At 58.3% G+C, this 14,814-nt stretch overlaps 2 protein-coding genes across 2 annotated transcripts in view; one reads left to right on the forward strand and one right to left on the reverse strand.

Annotated features, from left to right (window-relative positions):
- PLEKHG5 (pleckstrin homology and RhoGEF domain containing G5) overlaps window positions 1–14,814 on the forward strand; it is a 108,488-nt gene that overhangs the window by 56,945 nt on the left and 36,729 nt on the right. The gene's annotated exons all lie outside the window — the stretch shown is intronic.
- The window catches only part of ESPN (espin), a 153,109-nt gene continuing 144,705 nt past the window's right edge, over window positions 6,411–14,814 (reverse strand). Inside the window, exon 15 of the mRNA XM_050931619.1 lies at window positions 6,411–6,685. The gene's annotated coding sequence lies outside the window, so the exon portion shown is untranslated. The remainder of the gene's footprint in view (window positions 6,686–14,814) is intronic.

Here is a 14,814-nt window from a genome sequence, read left to right on the forward strand (position 1 = left end):
TTCGGCTGAGGATGAGGACAGGGTATGCTATGTGAGATGGGTGGGTGAGGTGGTGGCAGCCCCGGAGCAGTCAGAGTGCTGTCGCTGGGGGAAATGAAAGGTCTGGTTGGGCCGCCCTGTAGTTTCACACAACTGCCAGTTGCAGCTCCCTCTGCTTTGTGTAGTAGTGTTGGGGACGCTGTGCCTTGCCCCCATGAGTGCCCTAGGCTTCCTGGGCATGCCATGACCCCAGAGAAATTGCCAGGAGGGGAATGATGGACAAGGGGAGGGGAGCAGAGTGTGTTTCCAGTCCCTGGGGATTCCACGGTATGGGAGTCGTTCTTCCCAGCTCGTCAGTCCATGCATAACTCGACTCTGTCTTGTCTGGCAGGAGTAGCGTGAAAGGGCTGGCCCGGCACTGTGCTGTCAGCACCACAGAGCGAGTTCTGCACCTCTAGGCTTCAAAATAGACAAAGACCCACCAAATCCTGCTGCAGTTCACTGGAGGCACTGGTTGACCTGCGCCTGCCTGGGTCCATGGCGATCCTGGGCTGGGAGCATGCAGCAAACATACGGTTCGGATGGGATTAGAGATCTGAGATCTGGGCTGATCCACTCTGTCCCCGGCAGGCAGCGCTCAAAGGATAATGCAGGAGGTGTGGGCTGCTGGCATGGCAGTCAGCTGAGTTAGGCTGCTGCACTCTGCTATGCTCAGCAGTTGAGACCAAGAGCCTCAGCGAGTGGCTGCTGGTGTTCACGCCTGCCCTAGCCTGGGAGGAGGCTGCTCCTGGCAATTGAATTTACAGCTGATTAGTTGCCACAGCCACGTAAAAGGCTCCCCCGAATCACTCTGTATCTGCCTCTTTCTAGACTCTCTGTGCATCTCCAGCCGGGCGCAGCGTGCTGCAGCGTGCAGGGGCCAAGCGAGCAGCCCACCTGAAGGTTGCGACAGGGCTCTGTTTATACCCGCATGGAAGTGCTGGACGTTTCTGGAGACAGGACGTATGGGGAGCAACACCGCAAGCTGCTCTGTGTGAAGTGCTGCCCATCCATGCAGAGCAGAATGCAGCAGGGCTCCTTACCAGCCTGTGCCAGGGAACTCGGCTACAGCAGCACCGTTAGTTACTAGCCTGGCAGGGCTCTGCTCCCGTCTCCCTGGGCCAGCTCAGCCTCGAGGCTAGAGCCTGTGCCAACCCAGGCTGAGGTTCTTTGGTTTGGAGAACAGGTGCTCGTGCCAGAAACCTGAGGAGACCAGCCCCTGGTGCCACTCAGGCCTCTGGGCATGCTCCTTTCTCAGGAGAGGGTACTCAGTAGCCTCCCGCTATTCTCCAGGAGCGAACACTAGGATAAGTGAAATAACCCTGCCCGTTTATTACTAATCCCGCAGTTACTTGATCAAGTAGCACTAGTAGAACATGATTTGTAGCCCCAAAACTCTGGCTAAGAGTTAATCTGACCGAAGAATGCTGACCCAAGTGATTGTTTACTTAACACTAGAATTTGCTTTCAGACCGGTCATCGTTTTTCACCTGCTGTGCTGAACAAGGTTGTTATGAGAGTTGGTAATTAAGGGTTTGCAGGAGTATCCACTATTTAATTTGGGCACTCAGATAACATATATCACTTGTGTTTGTGGAGTGTGAAGGGCAAGTTTCCAGAATGCTCTCGCTCCAGAGGGGCATGTGATGGCCCTTATTTATATTGCTGGTGTCAGGGAGGACCACACTGGGGGGCTTTTCCAGATGGCGCTGGGCATAGGCTGCAGAGTGTGCAGGGAAATTCTCTTTTGCTTGTCAGGATAAGGAGCTGCTGCAGCTCCATGGTTTCCCCTGTCACCATGGCGGCTGGGAGCTGTGGAGTTCACCCTCCGCCCACGGGAGCTGGGAGCTGGAAGCTTGGGGGTGGGGAGCCCTCGGCCCATGGTGGCTGGGAGCTGCAGGGTAACTATATTTCGCAGAGGAAATTCCCCAGCCACTCACCCGAGGCGTCACCGCATGGCTGGGACCCTGAGGAGGGCCCCCTCAGGAGTCGGGCCCCTTGTTGCCAAGGCCCCACTGAGTGCGAGCTGGCGTCCCACAGCCCCTGGGGCGGAAGGATTCTGTGACTCCGGTGACCTTAGTGACCTAACCTAGCCTTACTTATGGTTAGGACAGGGCCAGGAAGCCCTGACTCCAGATCACTGACTCACTGGGTGACCGGGGCATGTTCAGTTAGCCAGGATGTGCCTCGGCTGCCCATATGTAAAATGAGGTGTGGAGCCACAGGTGACAGGCTCTAGGAAGGGGCCATTCCAGGGCTGACAGGACTGTCCCATGCCCCTGTAACTGCCACGGTCTGAGCCAAGCCTGGTGACCATGCTGGAGTCGAGCTCCTCTCCTGCGGAGGGCAGTAAAGGAGACCGGGGGCCCAGGGTTTTGTGGCTGGAGGCTGTAGTGAACACAGGGTACTGTCCCTTGAATGGGAGCCCTGTGCTGCTCTGAGTACCCTAGGGTGGAGCAGGAGATGCGGCACCAGACGAGAACAGAGACAGAACTTGGACTACGCTGGATGCTGTGTGCGCTGCGTCGCCTGCCTAGACTCTAGGACAGCAGCACCTGGAGCAAACCTGGCTTGGTGGCTGTGCAGTGGGGCACGGTACCCAGGGTGAGCCAGCAACAGGGACGGGTGAACTCATTCTCAGAGTGGTTATGCAAGGAGCTGACCGCTTGGCTGGCGCAGAACAGACCGCCAGCCCCTCTCTTCCAGAGTGGTTCTGTGCTGGGGGCCGAGAGGCGCAGAAAGGGCTCAGTGGAGGTAACAGAACTTGGCTTGACATGTCCTGGGCTCCAGCTCAAATTGGAGTGATGGAGATTAAAGGCTCCCTAATTCCCCCGCATTGTCGCTGTGCACTTGGCTTGAGTGGCCTTGGGGAGAGTTACATGGAAAGTTTCCCATCTGCCCTAGCTAAGCAGTTAGAAACTAGAGCCCCCGCCTGGGCAGGCAGCCCCTCCCAGGTGCTGTATCCTCGCTGCAGCCTGGAAGGGCTGTGTTGTGCGTGATGCACCGAGCTGCTTTGCCATGGCGGGTGCAGCACCCATCAGTCCATCGCATTTTTCCAAGCACAGCCTGCTCATTCTGCAGGGAGGGAATGGTTTCTGACAGTGCAGCTGGTGCCAGATGCACGCTGCTCCTGGCACGTAACTCCCTCCTGAGATGGAGAACCAATAAATGTAAAACTGATCAATGAACATACCTTTTTGGCAGGACCTAACTGCCTAGCAGAACTCATTGCAAGATTCGAGAAAGGACTAGACATGAACTGGCCTGGTTACCTTTGGGAGGAGAGAATAGAAGGGCTGTAAACCTTCCTGCTTCAGGGCCTTCAGTGCCTGCCTGGGGTTGGGTTTCTGGGGGGGACAGGAGACATTGGTATGTGGGCTGGTAGAGTCAGACTCTCCCTAGTAGGGTCAGTGCATTATTTATGTTAATACAGAAAGGTTGTCACTTCCTGCCCAGGGCTGCTGTGAAGTGGAGCTGCTGTGCGGATAATCACAGACCTCAGGATCGGTGCACAGAGGTACGCAGAGAGAGGGGAGCACACGTGAGAGACAAGGAACAAGAGAAAAGGCAGATTAGCCAAGCTCCCAGAACAGAGGCAAAGGGCCAGGAGTCACCCTAACACCAGATGAGAACCAAAAGGATGTAGCAGAAAAACCCATCTGTCATCTGTCAGGACAGGGTTCTGTCTGTCAGGCTGGAAATAACAGAGCAATGATCTGAAACCTGGGGGACAGGGCTGCTTGCAAACCCCGTGCAGCAGAGGGATGATTCTGTGCTGGTTGGCAGGACAGGCCCTACTGGCCCATTGTGACTTTTTTCGGCAGGATTTGGAGTCCCCTCTGACATGACCTGCTCCTAGATGATGCAGCCTGAGGCCTGTTGCAGTTCTGTGAATGAATTTCCAGCAGCACCCAGCAGGTGGCAGCGCTCACTGTCAGCTGGCACACAGGGCACTGACTTGTGCTGTCCCATCTGAGAGGAGCCCTGGTGGCACGGCCTCCGTCCCGGGTTGGGCTGCTTGCAGGGAGGTGCACGGAGCTCAGGGAAGTGTTTTACTGGTGCTGGAATTTTTCTGTGTTAGTCTGAAACGTCATGGCTCGCACCCTCTACTTTATGCTGCCGGTGGGTGGAGGTTGGGCTTGTCTCACTCTGATCCCATCTCGGCGCCACCAGCGCCAAGTTCCTGGCTCTCCCATGGCAGAAACCCCATTGTGCTGCTTCCCAAGGTGGTTTGATTTCCCTACTGCCTGGGGCCAGTTCCTGGCTGCTGGTGGGCAGGCTGCAATGGGGCATTCTCACGCTGCAGCCTTGCCGGTTATAGGGATTGATCCTGCTTTGCTCCGGGGACATGACTAGAATCCTTCTCTCTTTCACTTCCATGTTTCTCCTGTAGCTTGGACAGCACAAGAAACTCCTGCAGGGGTTAGGCAGGGCTTGGCCTACGTGTCCAGGAGCCTGGAGATTGTTCCCCATTGCTTGTGTTGCAGTAGTGCCCCAAGCCCCTGGTCAGAGTCCACACCCCATTGTGCGAGGCACTGACAATCCTCGGGAAATGCACTTCCTGCTGCAGACAGTTTCCTGTCTAGGGTGAAACTGGGGCAGGAGGTTGTTTGCTATGTACGTAACTAGACATGAGTTCCGTTTAGTCTGCAAACCAAAACATCCTCAGTGACACGCTGCAGCCCCTTCTGCCAGCAGTGTCCTGGGGAAAGGGGGCCTAGAGGGGAGTGGGTTAGTTTCACGAACGGCAGTAACATGGAAGAACTTGCATTGACATCCCTGGCATGGAGGGGAAGCGACATGGTCAAGAAGGTGGGGCGGCGGCGCGGTGCTGGGAAGGGCACAATGGTGAAGGGGAGAAAGTGCGGTGAAGGTGGGGCCACTTCTTCTTGCTAACCAGCAGGTTCTTTGCCTGCTAGTCCCAGTCGGCCAGTGCGGTAGCAGCAGGGCTCCTGGCTGCAGTAAAATCCCTGTGGCAGTGGTGGGGAGCTCAGCAAGGCAGCGGTGCGGGAATGGCAGAACGCTCTTGCTTTGAGACTGTCCCTTGGGAAGCACCACAGTCTGGAGAAGCCTGGAATGAGCTCAGCGTCTAATGGGCAATGCTGTGCTCTGGGCACCGGCGAAGCTGTTTTTTCTGCAGTCGGAGCCCAAAGCAGCCATGGACACTGTGTGGCTGCAGGGCCCAGAGTTCTTGCCCCCCAGTGGTAGATTAGCCACTGGGTCAGTGGGGCCCATGCCCAGGGGCCCCGGAAAAATGGGCACTCCTGCACCTCCACTTGCTCCCTGGCAGGGGAGCAGGGGAGACTGCAGGCGGAAGGGTTGGGGAGGGGCCCCTGTTTACTCCTGCCCCGGGCCCCACAAAACCATAATCTGCCTCTGCTGCCCCCACGCTGCAGGGGAAGCTCAGCAGATCGTCTCTGTTTATTCCTCTTGGGGCAGGGGGCAGATACAATGGGCCTCAGGGACAAGGAGCTGCACGTTCTGCTGGGAGAAGGGCCGTTCCAGGAGCAGGCACCTCGGGAATTCCCACGGGAATGGCTTCTGGTGGATTCTCAGCTCAGAAGCTGTGACAGGCATCCTGACTTCAGGCTGTTTATCCTCCCAGAGCACAGAGTGCTTGGAGTGAACCCTGTGGGCTGCCTGCCCACAGTACGAGGCTGACTCCTGCACCCCAGGGAATGGGGTGCTTGGCCAGGTAGTTACAACGGGCTGGTGTCTCTCCTCTCAGTGTGCCTGGTTTTTCACAGCCTTCCAGTGAGGCATGAGGGCAGGGATCTCCCACCCCAGCTGCATGGATCCCCCTGCTCACAGGTTGCTTCCCTCCCCTCCCTGATGGCTCCTGCCTGGACGCTGCTTCTGGCGCCCTTGTAAAATCCCGGGGCCTCCCAGGACTCACTGTAGCACGGCCTGCACCATGCCAGGCCCTCTGACTACACCAGCACCAGCTGCTTCCTACTCCTTCTAGTGATGGGCACGGCAGCATCTCCAGGGGAGCAGCTACACGCAGAGGAGGGTGCAGTGCAGGGGCTTTCTGCCTTGGGGGTGCAGCCTTCCTGCCCATCTGTCACGGAGTTACCGGGTGATGCTCTGGAACTGCTCCCCACCAAGCCAATCAGGACTTTGGGGAGCCTCCTCTCCCTTAGAGTAGACTTGTTCAGGGCAAGAAGCTCACACGTCTTCACCTCCTGGGTCTCTCCTTGGAGCATTCAGCATCCTCTGCCCCTCCATGCACTTCCCACAGCGAGCGCACCCAGCGGGGTCCTGTGGAAGCCACAGGGTCCTGCACCCCCACTTTGCAGTCAGACGTGACTCTCAGCCAGCCAGTAACACAGAGGTTGACAGAACAGGGTCTAAAACAGAGCTTGTAGATACAGCGAACCGAACCCCTCGGCTGGGTCCATTCTGGGGGGCAGTGAGCCGGACCCCCACATCTGCACTTCACTCCTCGTCCCCAGCCAGCTCCAGACTAACAACCCCCTCCAGCCCCTCCTCTCTGCTCAGCCCCTTTCCCGGGCCAGGAGGTCACCTGATCTTTGTCTCCAACACCTTCAGCTGGCACCTTTGCAGAGGAGGGGTCCAGGCCATCAGTTGCTAGGAGACAGTGTGTCAGGCATTTAGGTGCACTGGCCCCTTCCTCTGCAGCAATCACACCCCCTTATTCCACCACCTAGATATTAAGAACTATATAGGGGACATTGAGGCACCAACATAGTATTCAGAGAAAACATTAAGAACATTCCCAGTTCGTCACACCGTCCCAGACTGCTAAGTGGGGTGGAGAGTCCTGTCTGGATGGCAGGGAACCTGGGAGGCCCATCTGGGACAGGGGCTGTGGTATGGAGAGGGGAGAGCCCCAGCCTCGTGGCTGAGCACAGGGCTGGGAGCAGGGGGCTTTGGTTGCCTCATGACCAGGCCGCTGTGCCACAAGGGCAGGGAGCATTAAGTGTCAGGTACCTGTGAAGAGTTCAGGCAGTGAGAAGTGCAGCAGATGGGCGGCATCCCCGTCGGGCTGCTCGGGGCTGCCGTTCTGGCTGGGAGAGGGGCTCTGGCAAACATGGGCTCAGCCGCTTGTGGCTGGCCTAGGAAATGTGGAGCCAGGTAATTGATGTGTCATAATGTCAGGCAGCATGCAAGGTGTGTGCAGGGGGAAGGTCTCGAGATTGCAGCATGCGTTGCTCGATATTTGGTGGTGGTTTCCTTACAGCTCCAGCTCCTGGAGTCATGTTATTAATTCCAGCATTTGTTTTTAAAGATAATCTCCTGATTTCCGAGCCAACCTTGGGTGAGTTTGGGACAACAGGTGACTTTTGACCCCAGGGGTGGCTGGAAGCTCTGCGGTTGGCTGTGAGCCAGGGGCAAAGCTTTGGGGCTGGATTTGAGATTGAGCTCATCCCCAGTGACCGAGTTCAGACTATAGGAGTTCAGCACTGTGCACAGTGCACAGTGTGCTGTGGCCTTTGGGTGCTGCTGCCGCACACAGAGCAACAGGCTGGGGGAAGCCTGGGTGTCCCATCCTGCTGCCCCCTGCCCTGACTCCAGCCACAGCGCTCGCTCTGCTGGACAGATGCCCTCCAGAGGCTGTGGCTGCTGTTCCCTGGCCCAGGAACTTCGGTTCTGAATGCAGCACTCCCCTCTCCAGCCCCCTGCCTGCAGCCAGAGGTGAGGGGTGGTGGCTCTGGGCAATGCACGGGGGGCTCTTTGTGCATTTCTGTGTCTCCCAGGCCCAGGGGGCCCAGGGCTGCCCCGCTTGGCGGACTTGACTTCACTGTGTGACATGGGCCTGTGTCTCTTTTCTGTCGTTGTACTGCAGGCAGATGCCGGTGGATGAATGGTACATTCCAGCTGTCTGCCTCTTCCTGGGAGGGGGTGGTAGATTCCGACCGCCCTAATTCTCCGGCTGCCAGCTTTAGCATGGCTTTGTGTCCGCTGATTTCCCCTGCACATCCGCCGGGTGCGTAGGAGGGAGGGGGTGCAGGGCCACCAGCCGCTGCAGTGCAGCCCTGGCCCCCTGACGGGCTCAGCTGCCCTGGGATGGCGCAGTCGGCAGTGAGCTGAGCGCTGCCAAGCAGAGCTGTCAGGAGGCAGAGAGCGAGTGATGCAAGGGGGGCAGGAGCGAGGGGCTCCCCCCTAGGGATCCCAGTGGACCGGTGAGTCAGTCATCCTGGGGCTGGAGCATGGGGCTTTCCGGGGGGTTCCCAAGTGGCTGGCATGTGGGAAGGGTGGAGAGCTGCGGGCGTTCCTAACACAGCCAGTCCCCGCGGCAGCCGCAGCTCCCCGGCTTCTCTGACACATGCAGCAGCCATGGCTTAGGCACTGGGTCCTTGTCCTCCCCGGCAGGTGGGTAATGCCACAAAGCTGGGGCTGAGGAAATGTTACCGACTAGATTCAATGCCTGGGGAGCCCAAGGCCCACAGGGCTGAATGCCTCCACCTATGGGCTCGGGGAACGGTAACACTGGAAGCTGGGCTGGGAGGGACTTTAAAGGTGGGTGAAACATAACGTTCAGTCCAGTAGATTCACGGTGACCGCCAGATGAGCTGCCATCACGGCTGAGCTGTGTGTTCTCCTGCTTTAGCCCAGCGACTGGAAATCCAGCCCCTGCAGAGAATGAAAACAATGTGCTGCTTCCTGCCAGCAGCCGGTGACAGCAACCTCCGAGCAAGTGGGAAAGCAGGATGGCTTTGAAACGCTGCATTTCCGTAAGGTTCTCCGTGGCCCCCAGACTGCCCCTTCCCTTCTCCACCTTCCTTTCAGCAAATCCTCCCGACTAATTAGCAACAAGGGGGTTTGGTTCCAAGGGCACAGTTGATTTACATGACAAGCTGCAGCTAGCTCCAGCTGGACTCAGAATCTTTGGCAAGAGCCGACTCCTTATTTTTCTAGCCTATTGTGGACAAAGCTTCCCTGGGCTGTGCTTGGGTTTATCCAGCGCTCTTGGCGTGTTGTGGCACAAGGCACCTTGGGCAGGTCGGCTTTATGTTCAGGGGCATTTTCCAGAGGTTTTTTTTTTTTTTTTGAGGGGAAGATATATTTACCATTGAAATAAACTGACATTGGAGGCCAGGGCACAGGCAGGTGTGAGCCAGATCTAATGCTGCTGCAGCCAGCGTGAATGCTGGACACAAACCCCAGGAAAGGCACAGCACCAACAAGTCCAGGGCAGTTCTCCCTACGTCTCACGAGGCTTGGAACAGCCAAGCACCCCTGGGGGGTGCAGGAGGTGCGAACCACAGCAGACACGCTAGGCCTGGAGGGTTATTCCATCTCCACCTCCTGCACGGGGAGCTGCTGTTTGTTTCTCACCCACGGTACCAGCTCCAGCACATGGGGGTCATAAGTCCATTTAGGGAAGACGCGCTTGTACAGATTCAGCAGCACCGTGTCCTGGGATTTCAGCTGCCCATCAAAATGACACTTCATGTGACCATGAATCCCTAGCGGCTCTGTGATATGTCCTCTGCGGCCCCACTTGGTCCTCAGCTCCACTGGCTTAAACCATAGCACATCCTCTCTGTTAAAGAACATGTACCGCACTACAGCCGTCTTGCTGTTCTTAGAGATGAGATGTGACTGTTGGGCTGGTGAGTGTCGCAGCTGGCTGGCTGTAGCACCGTGGAGCTGTGGTCCCCCCGAGGAGCTTGCAGGCTGAGACCAGTCATACAGCTCAGACACACAGCTGCATATACTGCCACTCCCGCCCCCGGTGGATGTCTGCATCTGTTATACAGGCCTGAGTTGGATCCTCCTCTAATGGGTCCACTACCTTAGCACCAGGGATGTTTTTATAAATCTCATGATCACTGGAAAAATCGGATGCAGAGACTAGTTAACTGTCTTTGCAAGGCACTCCTGCTCTTTGGACCAGCCCCTGGCTCCCAAGGCCAGCGCCAATGGTTTTCCCTTGAAGGTTTTGTTTCAAGGTGTGAACACAATGACTGGCTCTTGCCACTCAGCAGTGGCGTGTTCAGTGTTCTCAGGAAACTCTGGAATTAGCCAGGTGTGTTTTGTGCTGGCAGCAGGAGGGAAGTGCCCTACATCGTGTGTGCGTGGAGAACCTTGACGCAGAGCCAGGCTGCATGAGCGAGGCTAGCAAGTGAGCATGGAGGAGAGGGCAGGGGCTGTCTGGATCAGTTCAGATGACCAGCTTCATTTGGTTTCTGACCGGATTGTTGGGAATATTCTGGAGGTGGGTGGAATTTGGGGCCCGAGCTGTTGGTTTCTAAGTTGCTCTGACCCACTGGCAGCAGTTGCTGGTGGGTAGCGGACGCAGCAGCACTAGAGTAAAGCAAGGCAATGTTTACGGAGCTCAGGGAATGCGCTTCCCACAAGCAGGGCACTGAGCCCGCAGTCTCTGCCTGGAACCCAGCTTAGCACAGGCGCCTTCTGCTGCAAAGCCACCAGGAGTGTTTTCCCCCAGGTTCATGCAAGATTTCAGGCTTCACCGCTGCCTCAGGGGAGTTTGCACAGTACAGCCCATAATGCACGCTGAAGCATTACTAGATGCTGGTGGGTCACCCTTGCCAACAACTCCTCCTATGGCTGGGGAAGGGGAGGGATGGAGGTTGCTGCATGCTGCTGCCAGAGGTTCCAGGTACCCATGCTGTACCCAGACTGGCCTCCTAAGGCCTTGCCATTCTGTTGTTCACGCAGCGCAGAGCTGCCCACTATTCTCTGCGTGGGTTACACACAAGGCAGGGTGCCTGGTGCGCTGAGCCCCACCCTGCAGACCTTGCTGGTGGAGATTTTCCATGCCGTGCAGCTCTGCAGCAAAGCATCAGGCTGGGATCCAGTGGGGCATGTGCTCTCCAGCCCGCTGCCTCCCTGGGCATACCCAGAATGCAGGCTATTGGTAAACAGCCAGAGGTAGGCCCCCTCTCTAAAGGTGCCTGGCCCATGTGCTGCACCACTCCAAAGGGGCTTGTGCTGAATGCCCAACGTCAGTCCCTGGGGTTACATAACTGTCCATGCAGCCCACCCACAGTGTGTTTAATCCCTGGGAGAACGGGCAGGAGTCGCAACAGATTACTGCTGCTGGGACATTTCTAGCCCCCAGCTTCTGTCATCACTGGGCAAGCCCTGCGCTGGGACTGCATGGGGGGCTCCCTTCGTCGCATTTCCTGCACACAGACAAAGCCCCAGAGCAGCTTCCTTCCAGCTGCGCGCCCAGAGGTGTGGGGAGGAACTGGTCCCGGCACCGAGAGGATCCACGTCTCTCCTTCACTGGCACAGAAGCTGGAGATGGGCTCTGTCCGCATGTCAGAGGGAGGGATTGAGGGGACCTACGGCCAGAGCAGAGCAGTGCTGAGGGACACCCCGGGACATGTAGCATGGATCTGTCTCCATGTAGCATGGATCTGCACGTGCCTTTCCATCACTGGCTATGGTATCAGTCGCTCACATGCAGTGGGATTATTTCCCATCCCTGGCCCGTTGGTTTGGCCTTGGCATGTATGTGCTCCCCCTCCCCCCCGCCAGTTTATCCCTGGGGCCATTGCTTGGGCCCCTTAGCTCCTCCTGCGTGCTGGGTCATTCATGCACAAAGTGTGCCAGCTGCTGATGTGGGCACTCGGAGGGCAGGCTGGCGCTGCGATCTCTAATTCCCAACTGGCCCAAGTGAATGAGGTAGGCGTCCAGCCCTCCCCTCCCGGCCCGGCAGATGGAGCAGTCCCAGCAGGGTGTCAGAAGGCCCGATTTGTTCTGTTGATGGTGAGCACAGTGGCAAGCTGCCACCCGCACAGCAGAGCAGCCTGTTGGGGGACTCTAGAGCAGTGGGTCTCAAACTTTTGTACTGGCGACCCCTTTCACACAGCAAGCCTCTGAGTGCAACCCCCCTAATAGTAAACACACTTTTAAACATATTTAACACCATTATAAATGCTGGAGATAAGCAGGGTTTGGAGTGGAGGCTGACAGCTCGTGACCCCCTGAGGGGTTCCGACCCCCAGTTTGAGAACCCCTGCTCTAGAGCCTGACCCGTTTTGCAGCTATCCACAGGGCTGGATATTCCCCTAGGCTGGAGCAGCGGTTTCCTTGTCCAGCTGGATCCCAGGCCCTTGAGGCCACAGTGGCTGGTGTCTCTCTCTGCACTCCCTGTGTGTTCTCACTACCCGGGGGCTGCTGCTGCACCAACCTATGGCTTCTCGCTTTGCGGGGCTCCTGGGAGCTGAAGGAGCAGAGGTGCCTTGCTGGGAGCTCCCCTGGCACTGTGGCTTGCTGGCCGCTTAGCCAGCCCAAGCTGCAGGTGGCTGCAGGAGCAAGAGTGGTGCTCCCGGGTGCCTGGCTGAGCAGGCAGCAGCTCTGCTTGGGGCCAGGGAGCACTGGCAGCCATGGCAGTGCTGCATACAGAGCTCGGTAGCGGTGCCCCTGGCCCTGGCTGGCTGGGGCGCTCTGCGTAACTTGTGGACTTGGCGCTGGGATGAAAGTGTCTGTGTGCTTGGCTGCTGGGCTGGAGCGCCGGGGAGAGAGTGGCCATGCAGGGGCTCCCTACCGACTGCCCTGTGCAGTGCCACTTCCCTGGAGTGCAGCAAAGGGGTGCTGGCGGGGGGACACAGGGCTGCCTTCAGCCAGTCAGGCCAAGAGAGTCCAGGGACGGGAGCCCCACGGGGGCACGTGCTGGTTCGAGGCTGGGGAGCCTGGGCTCCCCGCTCAGGCCCGTACATCCCTCCCCAGGTGCCCACAGGGATGGGAGGGTGTACTCCCCAGCAGCTGGGCACTCAGCGCAGCCAATGAAAGGAGGCACCAGTAGAGCTCAGATTGGCTCTATCAGCTGAGTCCAGGTGGGGGGGAGGGGAGAGAAGTTAGAGGATTTGCATCATCCTTGTCTGTGCAAAGCCTGTTGGTCCATAGAGGAAGGGGTGCACTGGGGACCGGCGTGGCACAGTGGGGTGCTGTAGCTCAGGACGTAACTGCACTGGTGGTATGAAGCCTGACCCCCCGTTCTGTCTCTGCTTCTAGCTAGCACTGCTATCTGGGGCTGCCTTGCCTGCCATCCTCAGGCTGTGTCTGGCCTCTCCTTGGGTCGGGAAGCGGGGGGCTGTCTCTCCTGAGGGGGCCTGGCTGAGCCCTGGGGTCATTTATAACCTATCTGGGGCTCATTCTTTCTGCCTCAGAGGCTGCTTTGGCAGAGAACCAGACAAGTACCCACTTGCCCAGCTGCTGCACCCCCGGGAGGCAGGGACACAAGCCGACTGAGCCCTTCAGCAGGGCAGGCCGGGGGATAAGTGCTAGTGGAGGTGGGGACACTTGCTCTTCCCCAGCGGCTCAGCAGCCTGGCGCAGACAGGCCTGGCCAGCTGCCCCATGCCAGCAGAGAGTGGAGCTTCTCCCCAGGGCAGTTGGGCCACATGGAGCAGTGGGGGAGTCTTTTGAGGCCGGAGCTGAGCGCCTCTTGGGAAGGGTGCTTCCCAGCCTCAGTCTTCCTGCTGCGGGTTTGTAATTCATCTCGAGCTGACTGGTCTGCAGTATCGGTTACAACACGCCAGTGGTGACTCAGAGAGTGTGTCTGGGCTCTGCCAGGGCTGTGGGGCGGGCCCCCCAGTGGGACTGCGAGATCCTGGCCCGGAGGGGCTGTGGTGTCAGATCTCACCTGGGGCCCAGGGTCCTCGCTGTGCAAGGCTCTCTGTCAGAGGCCCGTGTCCAAGGCTGGCTAGGCACAGAGGCCTGAACATGCCCAGCCACGGGGGTGCTGATCTGTGGGTGTGAAGGGGACTGGGCGAATGTCAAGCATGTAGGCAGCTGCAGGCCTGCTGTGTCCCTGCTCCATAACGAGGGTAGCTCCCAGCAAGGCCATGGCACAGGCTGCCAGCACAGGCTCCCCTCCTGATGCTGCCAGCCAGAGGGGCTTTCCCTGGGGAGAGGCCCCTCTCTGGGAATCTGGCTTTGCTTACAGGGGCATGTTTTTTCCCCCTGCAGCACAGCCCCTGAGGGCTGGGGAGGGGCTGCTGTTCCCTGCCACAGCCACCATCCGCTCAGCTCTCCGGATGACTGGCGGTGGGAATGGGTTCTGGCACGCCAGGAGGCCGTGACATACTAGCAGAGCAGGCTGCCCATGGCAAGAATCCAGGTGCTCCCAAGCCTATAGCTTTGTCTCTGTCTAGCCACATGGGAGACAGTGACGCAGGTACCAGGAGGGCAGACGGCTGCAGAGCTCAGGAGGGCACAGGCCCCCGACTCACGTGAACTTTCTCTCTCTGTTCCTGCAGCAGGGGCAGCCCCAGCTTGGCTCAGCCCCGTGCTCACAGTTACTGTCGAGCAACTCAGGGGGCAGCACTGATGGAGGGCGAGGGGGTTGGGCTGGGGTTGAAACCAGCTGGCTCTGCTTCTACATTGAGTCCCAGAGAACCTGCAGAACTCCAGGGAGGGGTGCTGCTGCGTAAGGGGCGGACATGTCTGCACTCCCTAGCAGCTGGGGGTGCTCTGTGGGTGTTAATTAGCGAAGCCTCCAGCCCAGGGGTGCAGAATCACCCACATCTTATAGCTAGGGATGCTGAGTCCTGGGGGGCGGAGGCAGGGCGGTACCCTGAGCTCATGTCCCAGCCCCCAAAGCACACTCCTCTCAGAGCTTACACAGAACTCAGGAGTCCTGGCTCCCAGGCTGTGGCTGTGGGGCACAGCTGGGCTTTGGCTTTGCTGTGGGGAGTGAGGGGGAGGCAGTTCCTGCTGCCCCTATCTGGCTGGCCCAGCCCTTAGCACCCTGTGCAGCAGCTGCCCTGCGCATCTCCATGGCAATGGCTATTGTGAGGCACCTGCTGGGGAGTGAAAGGCTGAATTCCAATGGCTGGTTAGTTGCTGGTGGGGA

The sequence above is a fragment of the Gopherus flavomarginatus genome, chromosome 21 (genome assembly GCF_025201925.1).
Source record: "Gopherus flavomarginatus isolate rGopFla2 chromosome 21, rGopFla2.mat.asm, whole genome shotgun sequence".
Lineage (NCBI taxonomy): Eukaryota > Metazoa > Chordata > Testudines > Testudinidae > Gopherus > Gopherus flavomarginatus.